The 15,721-nt window shown below is 44.4% G+C and overlaps 1 pseudogene across 1 annotated transcript in view; it reads left to right on the top strand.

The window, feature by feature from the left end:
• LOC149863526 (FRAS1-related extracellular matrix protein 1-like) overlaps nt 1-15,721 on the top strand; it is a 155,911-nt pseudogene that overhangs the window by 17,945 nt on the left and 122,245 nt on the right. The window contains exons 7-13 of the transcript XR_016442513.1: nt 897-1,211; nt 1,334-1,442; nt 4,652-4,783; nt 5,263-5,988; nt 6,416-6,603; nt 6,685-6,775; nt 7,611-7,833. The product of XR_016442513.1 is annotated as an FRAS1-related extracellular matrix protein 1-like (transcript). The remainder of the gene's footprint in view (nt 1-896; nt 1,212-1,333; nt 1,443-4,651; nt 4,784-5,262; nt 5,989-6,415; nt 6,604-6,684; nt 6,776-7,610; nt 7,834-15,721) is intronic.

Below are 15,721 nucleotides of genomic sequence, written 5' to 3'. Positions count from 1 at the left end.
GAGTAATGGTTGCTCAAGAGGTCAGTGTGAAAATCTAGGCCTTGTTTGATATCTGCCCACTGTTACTGATGGCAAAATGTTCATTGACTTCAAGAGGGGCAGGATTGTGCTCTTGTCTTGTTAATAGTCTTCCCAATGTTCACCGTGACATAAGCCTTCTCTTCTGGAGAAGATGATTGAAAAAATGGAGATTGAGTCAACTGGAGCTATCTTGAACCCTGTCTATCTTGCTTCAGACTTATATCTGATAACAACAAGGGAAGAGGCAGCAGGCTTTTATTCTTTGTCTTCAGGTAACAGAGAAACCTCACTGAAGAGCAGGGGTTCCTTGTGCTATAAATGTATAATAAGATACAGTCCTTCCTTCAAATCTAAATGGGCATATGTGGGGGAGGGGAGGGGGAGAGAAGAGACACAGGAAGAGAAGTGACTTGTCTAGGTTTACACAAGTCATCATCAGGGCCAGGTACAGGCATTATACTTTTACTAGTAGAAGTGGTCAGAAACTGGTCTATGCCTATAACAGAACAGAAGTTCGGCACGCAGGCTTGTTTCAAATGGCAGAAACCGGTCGCCAAGGGGTGAATGTGTGTTCTGTTTGCTACCGATCTAAACCACGCTGCTTACAGAAAACCATGTATCCTAGATCGATTCCTCCTAGCATTTTTAAATGTCTGTACTTAGCCCAAGAGATCTTCAACAAAAGGAGCCATTCCAACAGCTTGAAGCAAAGGAGTAATGATCACGTATGTTAATTTTTAAATTTTCTCATAGAGGTGGAAACACTGATAACAGGCACCTAAAAATTACTAGCAATATATAAATTTCTGGGTATTTCAGTAACAAGAGGTATAGAAGTGATTGCAAGGGGATTCACTGGGATTTCTTGTTTGTAGACAGAAAATGTTTGGATTCCTGTGAAGACAAGGGGAGCCATTCACAACCCCGTGCTGCATTTAAGTCCATGTTCATCTTGGAGATCGATCAGTTTATCCTTACCCCACTTACAACAGCAGTTATAGATACTGAAGATGAAGAAATGCCAAAGAATAGATTAGTGTTCAGCATTACTAAGCCCCCACTGGAAGGATACATTACCCATCTGGAAGACCACACCAAGGCCATTACATCATTCAGTTGGCAGGATTTATTTGAGATGAAGGTCGCCTATCAGCCACCCAATGTGTTATTCTGAGAAACAAAACTATGAGGTGAGTTATGGAGCACCAGTGCCTTCAGTCAGAATTATCATACCTGCAGCCACACACAGCTCACCACTCAGGACGTGCTGCATTAATCATTCATGGGGTGTTTGTTTTGCTTATTTTGCAAGGTTGAATTCCAAGCAATTGATAGTATCTTCAAGAGCAGTTCTCCTATCATCGTCCATTTTTCAATAAGAAGTGCTGAGACTAATGCTCCTAGGGTTGCATGGACCATGGGTAAGGAGAATTTTATCCAAGCATATATACTTGTAAGAGTTCATTATGTTTTTGAGTGCATTGCAAAGAATCTCTGTTTTGCAGGCATATCTGGCATTCTGGGATTAGTGTTATGGTCCTGTAGGTTCCTTAGTGGTACCTGCGGATTGACTGACACTTTTAGCTCCATGTTTATCATCTTCCTTTCACCTACCTTCTTTAAAATTAAAACCAAATATTTTGATCTCTCTCTTTAAAAGGGTACTGTCTTCTTGCATTTGGTTGTATTCTATGACACAAACTGAGCTGAGCAATTCAATAATAATAAATATCCAGAATTGCCTTTTTAAATTGGTGGAGATACCTGACTGTAAGGGGGAAGAGGATTTGGTTTGATTTATTTGCTTTAGAAATAGACAATCTTAGAGTTATTAATGGACAAGCTTAAAAATGCATATGGATGAAAGTAAGCACTTAGTTCTGCACAAGCTTCCTTTATAGAATTTCAGGGGTTAAGGGATGATGAACATATTGCATCTCTGTTTTTACTTGAAGCCCATCTTCTCGGGTTAGATGCCTTGTTGTAGTTAAATTTCCAATAATGGTCTAGATCATGGGTTGTCAGCTAGGGGTATGCATACCCCTAGGGGTATTTTGAAAGGTCCCAGGGGGTATGTAGGGGCAGGCAAGGATGAAATGCTGCCACCCCACACCGCTGCCTCATAGGACCAGGGCCAGGGCAGGACGAGAGCAGAGCAGCACAAATGCCACGCTGCTGCCACTCTACCACTCGCCATACCCCCCACTCATTCTGGGTCTGGCTGCTGCCCCACCCCGCCACACCATATCTGGCGCTTGCCACCCCCCCTTACCCCCGGGGTACACTTATTAAAAAGGGGGCCACCAGGGGTACACTTATTAAAAAACATTGAAAACTCTTGGTCTAGATCTTAAAAGTGTGTCAAGTACCTACGTCTTAAATGGGAGTTAGACACTGAATAATTTTTAAGGTTTGGTCCTTATTACTGGAGCACCAAAATCTCATACATCCTGAAAAAATAATATTACTTTCTTCAGAAGATCTCTGTGCTACTCAGTGAATTTTACCCTGCAGGCAAGCAGTCTTCCTCCTTGTCTAATAGAATTTTAAGGCTCCAGAGTCATGGCTCAGTAGAGAACTAGTTTCTCACAGTCCAAGCATATTTCAGACTGTGCTGAGTCTCTGCCTGTTTGACATTATGAAGTCTTGCAAACCACTGTTTTTCCTGGTGATAGCAGAATTCTAGTGAATATTACACTGATCAAGTTTCCAACAGAAAGAATACATTTTGCAAAATTTGCGTGATCATAAATATTAAAAAAGAAAAACCCAAATGTAAATACAATTATTTTAATAGAATTTAGGTATAAAATATGTTTTCTGTAATACGAAGTAGAAAAGCTTATGAGTGGAGCCTTTCTTGCAAGGTTTTCAATACCTACATTTATTTCTTCCTCAAACACTTCTTAGAAATAGCGTTTCTAATACTGTTACCTTAATCCTGATTCTTGCCCTAATCAGATTTAGGAAGTTAAGCAATATGCAATTTTTTTTTTTTTAATGTACTGAAACCTCTGATTTCCACAGCTCGATTTGACTGAGCGAAGGTCTGGACTGGATGGTGGTGTCGTTGTTGTTGTTTTTTCCTCCTCTTTTTTAAAATTTTAATTTACATTGCTATTTCTATTACAAAAGGCAAATCTAGCCCTCTATTTCTGTTCTGGAGAGAACCTGAACCTGGTGGCTAGGGGCAGAAGTTACACACAAATAAGTATAAGTGATCACAAACTGGTTCAAGTCTGTAATATGACAGGGCTAGGTACAGACAGTCAAAAAGCCCAAGGCTGAATCAATTCAGTCTAGTTAATCTAAGATCTACAGATTAAATTGAAACAGAAGTGAACAGACATTTTACCTTTACTGCAGGAAATGCAGCCACATGCCTTCAGTGGCTCAGGCCACAACCCAGGGGGCACTAGAGCACAGCACTCTGACTGTGCGTTCACTTCCTCTTCCTGCTGCCCCTGAGGTCTCTGGGATTTGCAGTCCAGAGAGACAACAGCAGGACTCTGCAGGGTTGGTCTTCACTTCTTCTTCCTGCTTCCAGGTGCCTCTGGGATTTGTAGTCCACAGCTGCAGCCAGCAGTAAGTTTGAATGGGGGAAGAGGTGTTTAATCCCTCTTCCTGACCCCAGTCAGGGTTTGCCTGAGGGGGGGCATCCCCACCATGTAGATGGCTATATCACTAGCTGGGCTTGCCCATCCCTGCCCCCTTGTCAGCCAGCCCTTACGGCTCCATCTGGGGGTGGGGGGAAGGGGGGGATCAGCCCTGCTTTCTAGAGCAGATGGCCCACAGTCCAACCCAGCTCAGGGCTGCAAAGCATGCTAGGATGCTGGGGGACTGTGATTGAACCAGGAAGGGGTGTGGGATAGAAGTTGCATAAACTGGTTTGACCCAAGCCAGTTAAGTTTGATTCCATATTCAACCAGGCCCAGAAGTTCAAAATAGCTTAAACCAGTTTAAGATAAACATAGATGTATGTAATATCAGACTTAATTGATTTAGGTTAAATTGGTTTATTGAACGTCTGTCCCATATCCCCTCCAGATTTAAATTAACTCTTAGTTCTCCAGCATCCCAGGATGATTTGCACCTCCCCTGCAACCCCCTCCCTGCCTTTGCAGGGTGGGCAAGCTAGCCTTGGCCCAAGATGTCTGCTCTAGCCAAGCAGAGAGGCATGCTGTAGCATGCCCCCCCACCACAACTTCTGGCCTGGGCCACTGTAGGCATGTAAGTGCAGTTCCATAATCAAAAATGAATGTCTGTTCACTTGCTTATCAGTTCAATCTGTGCAGCGTAGACTAACCTGCAATGATTGAATTTGGGCTTTTTGACTGTCTGTACCTAGACTATGTGTGTATGATGCGTACTCGAGAGACAGGGTAGACAGGGGAACTCATGCAGGTTTATGTACTCCCTTTGCTCTGCTGTATGACTTTGGGAAATATGTCCTTGCTTTCTCTGAAATCTCATGGAATCCCTCTGCATCCATCCCACCCACTTAAATCTGGTGCACAAGGGAATTTTTATTTCATAGTCTCTGGCTATACTGTCTTCTGCATAATATTTTCAGTCATCCAAATCTCTACAGTCTATCTGTAATTGTTACATGTATACATACATATCATAGGGCTTGGCTTGTTGGAAGGACAGTCACATGCAGTTACCTGGGACACCCTCCAGATTGTAGACAACAATAATCTTGATGCAGTTCAGCTGGTGGTGGTGGCAGGTCCACAGCATGGATGGATCACAGTTCAAGGTAGGCTCTATCAGAGATGTGCTGAACTAAGGATCGAGTGCAAAGCTACGCCTGGTGTCTACAAACTTTATGCTCAACTGCTCTGTCTGCCAGAACTCCTCTACTCCAACTATCTTCTTGGGCCCAAATTAATATTTTGATTGTTTTCCCAATATTTTGAATAAAATAATGAGAACTTGAAATGATAAGAATGTCACTGGCTAACAACCTTGTAGATTCAAGCATTTTCCATTATTGTAGTAGGTGCGTGCGGATTTCAGGGTTCCTAAGCTTTACTACAGCACAATGTAACCCTGTACTTGGGCTCCTGTTTGACTACTTTGAAGTCAATGGAAAGGCTCCTGTTGACTTAAATAGGCTTTGTATCAAGCCCTTACCCACAGAACAGATTTTGTGAACATGAACATTTTACTGGTAATTTTCCTGTTGCTAGAAACAGTATCATGTGTTAACCTTTTTGTCCTGCATTTATGCAACAGGAGGCAAAGGATTTAGCTTTACAACTAAAGATAGCAAAGATGGAGCTGCCCATTACCAGCACGATGATAGTGACACAACCAAAGACTATATTGTCTTCAGAATCTTTGATGGAAGGCACAGCATGAGATGTAAGTTCCCCATTAATATCCTTCCTAAAGATGACAGGCCACCAATCCTGGTGAACAACAACATCCTCTTTGAGCTAGATGAAGGAGAGACGGTCCTCATAGAAAAGCACATGCTAATGTATTCTGATTTTGACTCAAGTGATGATTATATTCTCTACAAAATAACCAGGCCACCAAGTGCTGGCAAGATTGTCAAGAAATATCTTCCAGATGGACCAGGTAGAATGGTTATGGTGCCCTAAAGAAACTACCAACTGATGTTATTTAGCAATTGGATTAATGGTAATCTTTTTAGGACATGCAGGTCTTTAATAAAGACCAGCTAAAAATGCATGGCAGTAGTAGTCTCTGAAGCTAGTATGCTGCTCTGGAATGGGCTTAGCAGTTGTTGGAGGGAGAAAAAGGCAAAGTGTTTTTTTCTGAAAACTATTTTTGCTCTGTTGTATTTTCAAGGTATTCCTGTATTGAGCTTCTTGCAAAGGGATCTTTTTTTATGTCCTTATATACTACCACCATCTGGGAGGGGAGATTTTTCAGGATTCATTTGAGTTTATTTTATCTGACAGCTGAGAACGCACAAATCTTTCAGATATTCAAGTAAGTTGCTTGGTTCTTTGTCTGTGACATAGCGTATTGCAGTGGGGAAGGACAAAGTAAATATAGTGTAGCAAGAAACTGTATTGATGATGGGACTCCTATAGTAAATCTTTTGCATCAAGACAACAATACGCTTCATGGGCCTGACTCCTCACCTGGCTTTTCTCTTACACTAATGTTTTCCACATTTGTACCAGAATTAAAAATAGTGTAGAAACAGAAGTGGAGGAATGGCTACTGGGTTGTTTTCTGCCTCCAGAGAGATTACGCAGATAAATTATAGAATATCAAGGAACTGAACAGCATAAAATCAGAGACTTGTCCATTCGTGACACATTTTACCTGTTGCAGCAGAGCAGAGTTCCTTATCAGTCGCTGATCAGTTTTCATGATCTCGGCTCCCAAAACTCTCCAACTTTTTCTGTAGACTGTGAAAAGTCACATTGTGGCAGTGAAAAACCAATTGCCTGAGGAAGTTCCCGGGACTACTTGTTGTCAAAGACACGGAGATTGCGCACGTCACAAAGAAGTATCTCCATTTTACAGATGCCGAATCTCCTGACAATCAGCTCATGTTCATAGTCACTAATCATGTTTCTCTCCAACTTCTCCTGGGTATGTATGAAACTGTTGGGCTGCCTTTGTATTTATAAGCTCATAGAGAAAAGATGTATCTTCTATTTTCCCCTCTTGCAGAAATTGTGACGTGGGGAAGCTAATTTTCACAGGCAACCTGAAAAGCTTTAAAAAAGATCCTGCTGTCCCTGCGCTAACATCTTTCACTCAGGTAAACAAGTAGATTGTTTTATATTGTTTGCAGTTACGGTCTGCTATTTTTTTCCCCCTAAACCTCCACTTTTGTATGAACAGATAGTGAGAAAAGTGTTAGATCAAGTGAGCCCTTAGAGTAATGTTAAGACAAATTGCCCCAAATAAAAGTGCATGTAGGTTGAAATTCTTCAAACCTGTGTGTTTAAGGCCTATTATAAGTGAGTTTTAAAATGTGCCACAAAGGGAAGAATGAAGGTGGATGCTACTGTTAGTGTTTGCACCAACCCTAGCATTTGCTTAGGTGATTTTTGGCCTTGTCCTCGATCTTGAGACATACTGAGGTCAGTTCACTGCAGGTGTTCAGTGTGGAGGAGGTTTTAAAAACAACCTTTTTCTCCAGGTCAAATTTTGAGGGTATCATAGGCTTTAGGGGGAGATATTTTCAGAGGAGCAAATGAGAAGTTAAGCACCCAAGTCCTATGCATTACCAGCATGACTTTCACACTTGGTTGTCCTGTTCTGTAATGTGTGTGTGTTGCGGGGGGGGGGGGTTGTTTTTTTTTTTGTTAACCCCTCAAGCAAAAATCACTGTTTTCAGTTGAGTTATATCAAGGATGAACTGGGTCTGATGTAAATGTGTTTAATCCAAGTCATTTGCTCCTTGATAATCCTTGTCCTTGCATTTCAAAAACATGCAAACCCTCTGCCATGCTTCTGTGCGAACACCAGGAGATAACTGCTGAAAGAACTGCTTTGCTTTCATTCACTCTGATCACATGAAAAGAAGGCATGTTATGATTGATATGCCAAACGAATTGAGTGCTACACTTTGAATGATGCTTTTATTGCAGAACAGAAAATTGAATCTGTGAGGTCTGTGTGATGCCGTCACTTGTTTCCTACCAGCATGCCGTAACACATTTGAAGGTTGCATACTTGCCCGCACAAGGAGAGAGAGACCCTGACCCGCTGTTTGTACAGTCTGAGTTTTCTGTTGGCAACCAGCAGGGAGGTGTGGTGGCTGGACTCAACTTTAACATCGCAGTGATGCCTGTGGATGATGAAGCACCAGAGGTATTTATCAACCAGCCTAATTATCTGCCGACATAATGCCTTCTTAATGATTTTCAGCCATAGTATCTAGAGTAAACAGGAGTGCTGAGGGATTGAATCAATGGCAAAGGGGCTAGCTGGTTCTAATGAATTCACTTTAAGCATGTGCTTTTGTTGCCTGAGCTGTTTGCAGCACTGTACCTAGGCTCCTGGTGGCCCTGGGAAAACTTCTAGGATTGGGCCCCCCTTCGCCAGAGATGATGATGATGATGATGATAATGATAATAATAATTGAACAACAGAAAAAAATAAACATTTTGGGCCCCCTTTCTGTCTGGGCCGCAGGCAACCGCCCGGTTCACCCATGCCTATGTCCAGCCCTGGCTGTTTGGTCTAGTCAACCCATTAATTCTTTAGTTTTTATGATGACACAGCCCCTTTCCCTGGTTGCTGCATCGGGTTTTAATAGCCTTCCAGCATTCAAGTGGAGAAAGATCATTAGTAGTAGGCCAAGAAGTCCTGTGAAGTACTGTGGCATAATGGTTTCCAAACTACTCTAATTTCCGTCACTGCCTTTTTAAAGCCCTTTGCGCTCTGCACGGCTTCTAATTTCTACCTGGCTTAAAAAGAACAGCAGTTCTCCTTCAAAGGGAGAGGTGCTTGGCTCTCTGCAGTGGGCTTGTTCTGCATGACCATTCTTCAGCCAAAGATGGGAACCAGCAAGTTCTTCACGAGTACTACCTCTCACGCCCTTCAGTTAACAGTTGACCAAACTGGCTTGTCTCTCCTTAATTCAGAACTACAACTTCTGTATTTATAGGCAATATACTAGGCCATGAAAGAATGGAGTGTGAATATATGACTCAGTCTGGCAAAGCACTGGGCTGGTACTATTTGGCAAATAATCATGCCAGAGTCTGAGCACATGGCTTATCTAGTGTGCTTATTCTTCTGAACTAGCTAAAATGTATACTACTCAATTGTTCATTGTATATGTTTCAGCTTTTTATTTCTGGTATTTTTGTATATAGTTTTGGGAAAATAGCTTAGTAAATAAGTTTATTTTCAGGACTGCTTGCATAGGGGCAAACTTTATGCAAGTATTAGAAAACTGTTTTGTGGGAAGTAAATTGAATTATGTACTTGACACCTGCATCTCACACCTATGCTCTCTAGTCCAGTGTCTGGATTCTGACATGAGATGTGCTGGTACAGGAGAGCTGAAACTCAGAACATGGGTTACAATGAACAGCATGTGAACAAGTGGTGGACCAAGAATTTTGAACAAATGAAAAAAAGGATATGGCAAATTAATGAATGATTTAAGAAAATTGATCTGCCCACACATGCATTATGAATAGAAAGAAGCAAAATTCATTGATTTTTTTTTTTTCAGGCAGTTTTAATAACTAACAAAATTTCTCAGATTTGGGTTAGAAAATGATCACTGATACCATTCCCAGAATAACAGTAACAGCTTTGTAAGAAGAAAATAACATTGGGGTTAAAGAATAAGCACATTAAATGGCTCCTGTTTTTACTTCTGGCCTCATCCACTTCTTTAAAACTGGCATACTTCATCGAACGTGCATTTGTGCTCAGAGCCAAACTCTGATCTTTTTCTTGCTCAGAGTCACACTTTATTTCACCATGCCCTTCTGACTACTAGCCCTGTGAATTCTTCAGAGTAATAAGTAAACTCATTTCCAGTGATTCATAAGCCTCAGAAACCACCCCACTGGAAGAAAAAGTTTTGTGTCAATTAGAAAAAGCTCTTTGCTGGAGTACTGGGGGACAACTTTTAGCAGCTTAAGTTATGACTCAAAGATCCTGGACAAAAGCAGGTCACGCTTCCATAGTTTCTTTGTCTACATTCGAACAAGGGGGCAAGCTCTCTTCCTCTGAGGAGGAAAGGTACCTTTCTACATAAGCTTCTTCATGTCACAATGGGTAGTCTATGACTTTCTAAAGACCCCATATCATCCCTGTGTCTGTTACTAGATGCCAGTATAGGAATATAGAGGCAGCAAACCTTTCCCGGGCAGGCAGATTAGGACGGCTTTTCATTCTATGTGCAGTTAGAGGCTGAGAGAGAGATGATCTAAACAGCACTTTACATTATCCATTTCCACTTCTACTCAGTGAAACAGACTGTATTATATAAGCACCACGATGGAAAAGGACATGTTGCTAAATTGGTTTTCTACCCGCTGTTTGATTCACGACTGCAGGTCAGAAATGTTATGGCTCACCTGCTAGGACTAACTACCTTTCATCAAATTTTAGTCCTACTGAGTGGACTCTACATCCTTTTTAGCACAAGCTTTTCATCAGAGGTCTGGAGATAATGGTTATTCATGCCAGCTAGGTTTTGGCAATGCTTTAAGCTCCAAAACAGGGACTCTTGGGACACTTGGATCCTACCGATGTGTATTTTCAAGCCTTTAAATCCTTCCCAAGGAACACAGTCAGTAATGCTGTTATCTGCAAGCATTCATTCCTGATCCAGGTGGTCTCTCTGGGGGTCCTTTTCTGTGTGCTCTGCTGAGCGAGGGCAACTTTCCGGGGGAAGGCTTTGTCTCCTTTGTATTTTTATTCTGCAGGGTGGTTGTTATTTAGCTGAGGATTTGGTGGTTAGTTACCATGAGAGATCCATATGGAGAGCGGAGGGTAGTACTTGGGTGATTTCAGCTCCAGAAATACAGGCTGCTGCCAATGAGTGTGAGGAGAGCTGCTTCAGCTGACAGTAATATCAAGGCCCTCTTATCTTTTGTGGACCAGGCATGCCGGCAATATCACCTGTATTCAGATACGTACCAAGCTAGTACTTGACAGTACCTTTAATGGGTCTGTAGGTGATTTTTTTTTGCATTGTCTCATTCTAGGTTTGTATGTGGAGGCTTCTCTTATATTTTCAGACCCTCCTGCCTACAGTGGAAGAAGACCCCCCTGCCTAATACTCCTGGGAGGCTGTGAAAATCTACTTAGTAGGCTTTAGCAGCACAGGGGGAAGATGGTATGCATTATATAGGTTCCAGAAGCAGTGGGCCAAGCTATATACGCTCACCTGCAGATGTACACTTGCCCCTTGTGTCAAACTGAGCTGAATTATTTTGCAGTGTAAAAAAAGGATGAGTTGGATGTGCTGCTTCTCAGATCACTTTACAATAAAAGGAAGTGCATTAGGTTTTTTACCTTTCAGTATCCCCTACTGAGAGGTTACTCTACTTAGTGTCCTTTTAGGAAAATGGTCACTAATTTGTTTTTTCATAGATTCATAGATGCTAGGGTCGGAAGGGACCTCAGCAGATCATCAAGTCCAACCCCCTGCCCTGGGCAGAAAAGAGCATTGGGGTCAGATGACCCTAGCCAGGTACATGTCTAGCCTCCTCTTAAAGACCCCCAGGGTAGGGGAGAGCACCACCTTCCTTGGAAGCCCATTCCAGATTTTGGCAACCTTTCCTGTAAAGAAGTTTTTCCTGATGTCTAACTTAAATCTGCTCTCTGTCAGTTTATGGCCATTGTTCCTGGTTGCTCCAAGGGGTGCCCTGGTAAACAGAGTATCTCCTATTTTTTGCTGCTTCCCCCGCACCCCATCACCCCTGATACATTTGTGGGCAGCCACAAGATCACCTCAGCCTTCTCTTGTGGATGCTGAAGATTCAGGTCCCTCAATCTCTCCTTGTAGGGCTTTGCCTGCAGGCCCCTAGCCATACGAGTGGCCCTCCTCTGAACCCTCTCGAGGTTGTTCACATCCCTCTTGAAGTGTGGTGTCCAAAACTGCATACAGTACTCCAACTGTGGCCTGACCAATGTCGAATAGAGGGGAAGTATCACCTCCCTGGACCTGTTTGTCATGCATCTGCTAATATATGATAAAGTGCGATTCGATGTTGTTGTTCGCTTCATCATGTTGACGACTCACGTTCATCTTGGTGTCAGCAATGACTCCGTGATCCCTTTCCACTGCTGTGCTGCTGAGAAGGTCGTCTCCCCCAGCCGGTAAGCGTGCCAGTGATTCCTTCTCCCTAGGTCCAGCACCTTGCACTTGTCCTTGTTGAACTGCATCCAGTTCTGTTCAACTGACATTTCCAACCTGTCCAGATCCACCTGGCTTCATTCCCTACCCTCTAGTGTGTTAACTTTGCCCCATATTTTGGTATCATCAGTGAATTTGGACAGAGTGCTTTCCACACCCTCATCCTAGTCACTGATGAAGATGTTGAACAGCACAGGTCCAAGACCAAGCCCTGTGGGACTCCAATGCCCACACCTTTCCAGGTCAATACTGACCTGTCCGCCGCCAGTCTCTGGGTCTGACCCCTAAGCCAATTTGCCACCCATCTGACTGTGTAATCATCTACATCACAGCTTCTCAGTTTATCTGTGAGAATAGGATGAGATACTGTATTGAAGGCTTTCTTAAAATCCAAGTAAATGCATCTAAACATTTTGTGACCTCGTCATAAAAAGAAACAAGGTTAGTCAGGCAGGCTCTACCTCCTATGAATCAGTGCTGTTGCCCTTCAGCATTGTTTTTCCCACGCGACTCCCACAAATGTGATCCTGAATAATTTTTTCAAAGGTTTTCCCGAGGATAGAGGTGAGACTAACCGGTCTATAGTTACCTGGATCCTCCTTCCTCCCATTCTTGAAAATAGGGACCACATTGGTCCTTTTCCAGTCCTCTGGGACCTGACCTGAGCACCAGGAGTGCTCAAACAGCCATGCCAGTGGCTCTGCTATGACACCAGCCAATTCCTTCAGCACCCATGGATGAAGATCATCTGATCTGCTGACTTAGACATAGATTTTATAGACATTAGGGCTCAAAGGGACCTTGGAAAATTGAGTCCAGCCCCCTGCCCCAGGGTCAGGGAGTCAGCTGGGGTCATAGGATCCCAGCAAGATAAGCATCCAAATTTCTCTTGAAGGCATTCAATGTGGGTGCTTGAACCACTTCTGATGGCAGGCCGTTCCAGACCTTGGGGGCTCAGACAGTAAAGAAATTCTTCCTTATGTCCAGCCTGAAACAGTCTTGCAGTAGTTTATAATCGTTCGACCATGTCATCCCTTGGGGCACTCTGGTGACAATCATTCCCCCAGATCCTGGTGGACACCCCTGATAAACCTATAGGTGGCCATCAGGTCGCCCCTGAGCCTGCGCTTTTCCAGGCTAAAGAAACCCATGGCTCTCAGCCTGTCGTTGTAAGGGCTGTTTTCCTGACCTCTGATCATGCGCGTGGCTCTCCTCTGGACTCTCTCAAGCTTCTCCACATCCTTTTTGAATTGTGGGGCCCAAAACTGGATGCAATACTCCAGCTGCGGCCTCACCAAGGCCGAGTACAAGGGGAGAACGATGTCCCGGGATTTACTTGAGAAGCATCTATGGATGCAAGCCAGTGTTTTGCTCGCTTTACTAGCTGCACCATCGCATTGAAGGCTCATGTTCATCTTGTGGTCAATCATGACCCCCAAGTCCCTTTTATCTGTAGTGCTAGCTGGCATAGGACTGCCGAGCCTATAAGGATGCTGCAGATTTTTCCTCCTAAGGTGGAGAACCTTGCATTTTTCAGCGTTAAACACCATCAGGTTCTCATTTGCTCATTTGCTGAGCCTGTCCAGGTCAGCCTGGATCACCTGCCTGTCTTCAGGTGTGGATGCTTTGCCCCAGAGTTTGGTATCGTTGATGAACTTGGCCAGTCCGCTTCTGACTCCAGTATCCACATCATTGATGAAGATGTTGAACAATATGGGTCCAAGGACAGAACCATGGGGGATCCCACTGGTCACAGGGCATCATGATGATTGACTTCCATCAGCCACCATCCTCTGTGTCTAGCTATGAATCCAATTCCCCAGCCAGCAGATCGTGGTGGACCCGAGGCCGCAGTTGGCCAGTTTTACCAAGAGGTGATCATGGGATACCAGATCAAAGGTTTTTTTGAAGTCAAGATATATGACATCAATCTCTTCTCCCTTGTCTCTTCTTCATTTCCATAGAAGGAAATGAGATTGGTCAAGCAAGACCTACCCGCAACAAACCCATGCTGGGTGTCCCTCAGGATGTTGCCATCAGCCAGTTTGTCAAGAATGGTCTCTTTGATAATTTTTTCCAAGATCTTCCCCAGGATAGAGGTCAGGCTGCTAGGCCTATAGTTTGCTGAATTCACTTTCCTCCCTTTCTTGAAGACTGGCACCACATTGGACTTCTTCCAATCTTTGGGCACTACACCGGAGTGCCAGGAGCTCTCGAAGATCTGTGCCAGGGGCTGGGCTATGATGCTTGCCAGCTCCTTGAGTACCCTTGGGTGTAGATTGTCAGGGCCAGCTGACTTAAAGGTGTCCAGCCTATCAAGGTGTTCCTTCATGAGGACTGCACTGATGGAGGGCAGGGAATCTCCCTCACCCAGGCATCCCTGTCCCGTAATGGGCATGGGCGTCCTGTGGGACTGATGAAAGACCAATGCAAAGTACCCATTTAATAGGATGACTTTTTCCCGGGTGTCGATTTGTCAGTTGTCCCATCTGGTTTAGCAGGTGTCCAATGTTGCCCTTGCTTTTCCACTGGCTCCCCACATATCTGAAAAAGGACTTTTGATTGTCCTTGATACTTGTAGCTCATTGGAGTTCAGTTGCAGCCTTGGCTTTCCTGATTCACTCCCTGCAGGACCAGTGGAATATTTCTCCTTGGAGGTGGATTCCATCCTTTCTAGGCCTTTCTTTTTAGCCGCAGGAGGTCCACTAGTTCTCTGGAGAGCCAGGGGGGCTGCTGTGCCCTTCTGCTGCCTTTCCTTCGAGATGGGATAGACTTTGCTTGTGCATCGAGGATCGCTCCCTTGAGGAGCAACCGACAAGCCTCCTGAGCTTGCCAAAGTCAGTTTTCCTAAAGTCAAGGACTTCTATATTGCTGACTGACTTGCCAGCTTTATGTCAGATGGTGAAGGTGATCAGCTTGTGGTCGCTGTCACCCAGCTTCCCTTCAATCATTAGGTTGCTGATTAGGTCAGCCCCGGTTGCCAGTACCAGGTCAAGCAGCGCTTTACTTCTCATTGGCCCGTAGACTTCTTGAGTCAGATAGAGGTCTTCCACGCACAAGAGGAAGCTTTGCAACCACTCAGATTTAGCTGAGTGCTCGTCTCACAAGATGTCTGGGGAGTTGAAGTCTCCCATGACAATCATGCACCAGGAGTGTGCGGCCTCAGCCAAATCCCGGGTAAACTCCTGGTCAAGCTCTTGACTTTGGGTGGGAGGTCTGTAGTAGACTTCCACCATTGTGTCCCCTGTGCCATGTTCCCCATGGATTTTAACCCAGAGGGTCTCTAGTCATCTACTCTGGTCACCAATATTGGCTTGCAGGGATGCGTAGCTCTCCTTGACAGAGAAAGCTACTCCCCCCCCACCCCTTTTGTCCACTTGATCCCTTCTGTACAGGGTATAGTCATCTATATCTGTGGTTCAGTCATCGGTGGAGTCCCACCAGGTCTCTGTTATCCCTTTGACATCATAGTTGTTTACATTTAGCAGGAAGACAAGTTCCTCTTGCTTATTCCCCAAACTCTTGGCATTCTTGTACAGGCAGGCAAGTGTCCCCTTGGAGGCCCCTGCCTTGCCCACAGATTGATCCAGGGCTGGGGCAGGTGTGGGCTCCCTTAAATGCCTTGGCCCGCTGGCTTTGTAAGGGTTGCTCAGCGCGCCAGCCATGACAGTAGTTCCCCCACCCCCCAACTGGCTTAGTTTAAAGCCCGGTGGAGCAGGTCAGCCAGTCTGGCTGAGAAGAGCCTCCTCCCCAGTGGAGAGAGGTGGAGGCCATCCTTTCCCAGCAGCTCGCTGCCTCTCTTGCCAAAGAGCGGGCTGTGGTCATGGAAGCCAAAGCTGCAGTCTTTGGTTAACTACCTGGATCCTCCCC

This window comes from Crocodylus siamensis, chromosome 5 (assembly GCF_052110815.1).
Source record: "Crocodylus siamensis isolate JL-2025a chromosome 5, ASM5211081v1, whole genome shotgun sequence".
Classification (NCBI taxonomy): Eukaryota; Metazoa; Chordata; order Crocodylia; family Crocodylidae; genus Crocodylus; species Crocodylus siamensis.
This window is presented reverse-complemented; position numbering and strand designations above follow the sequence as displayed.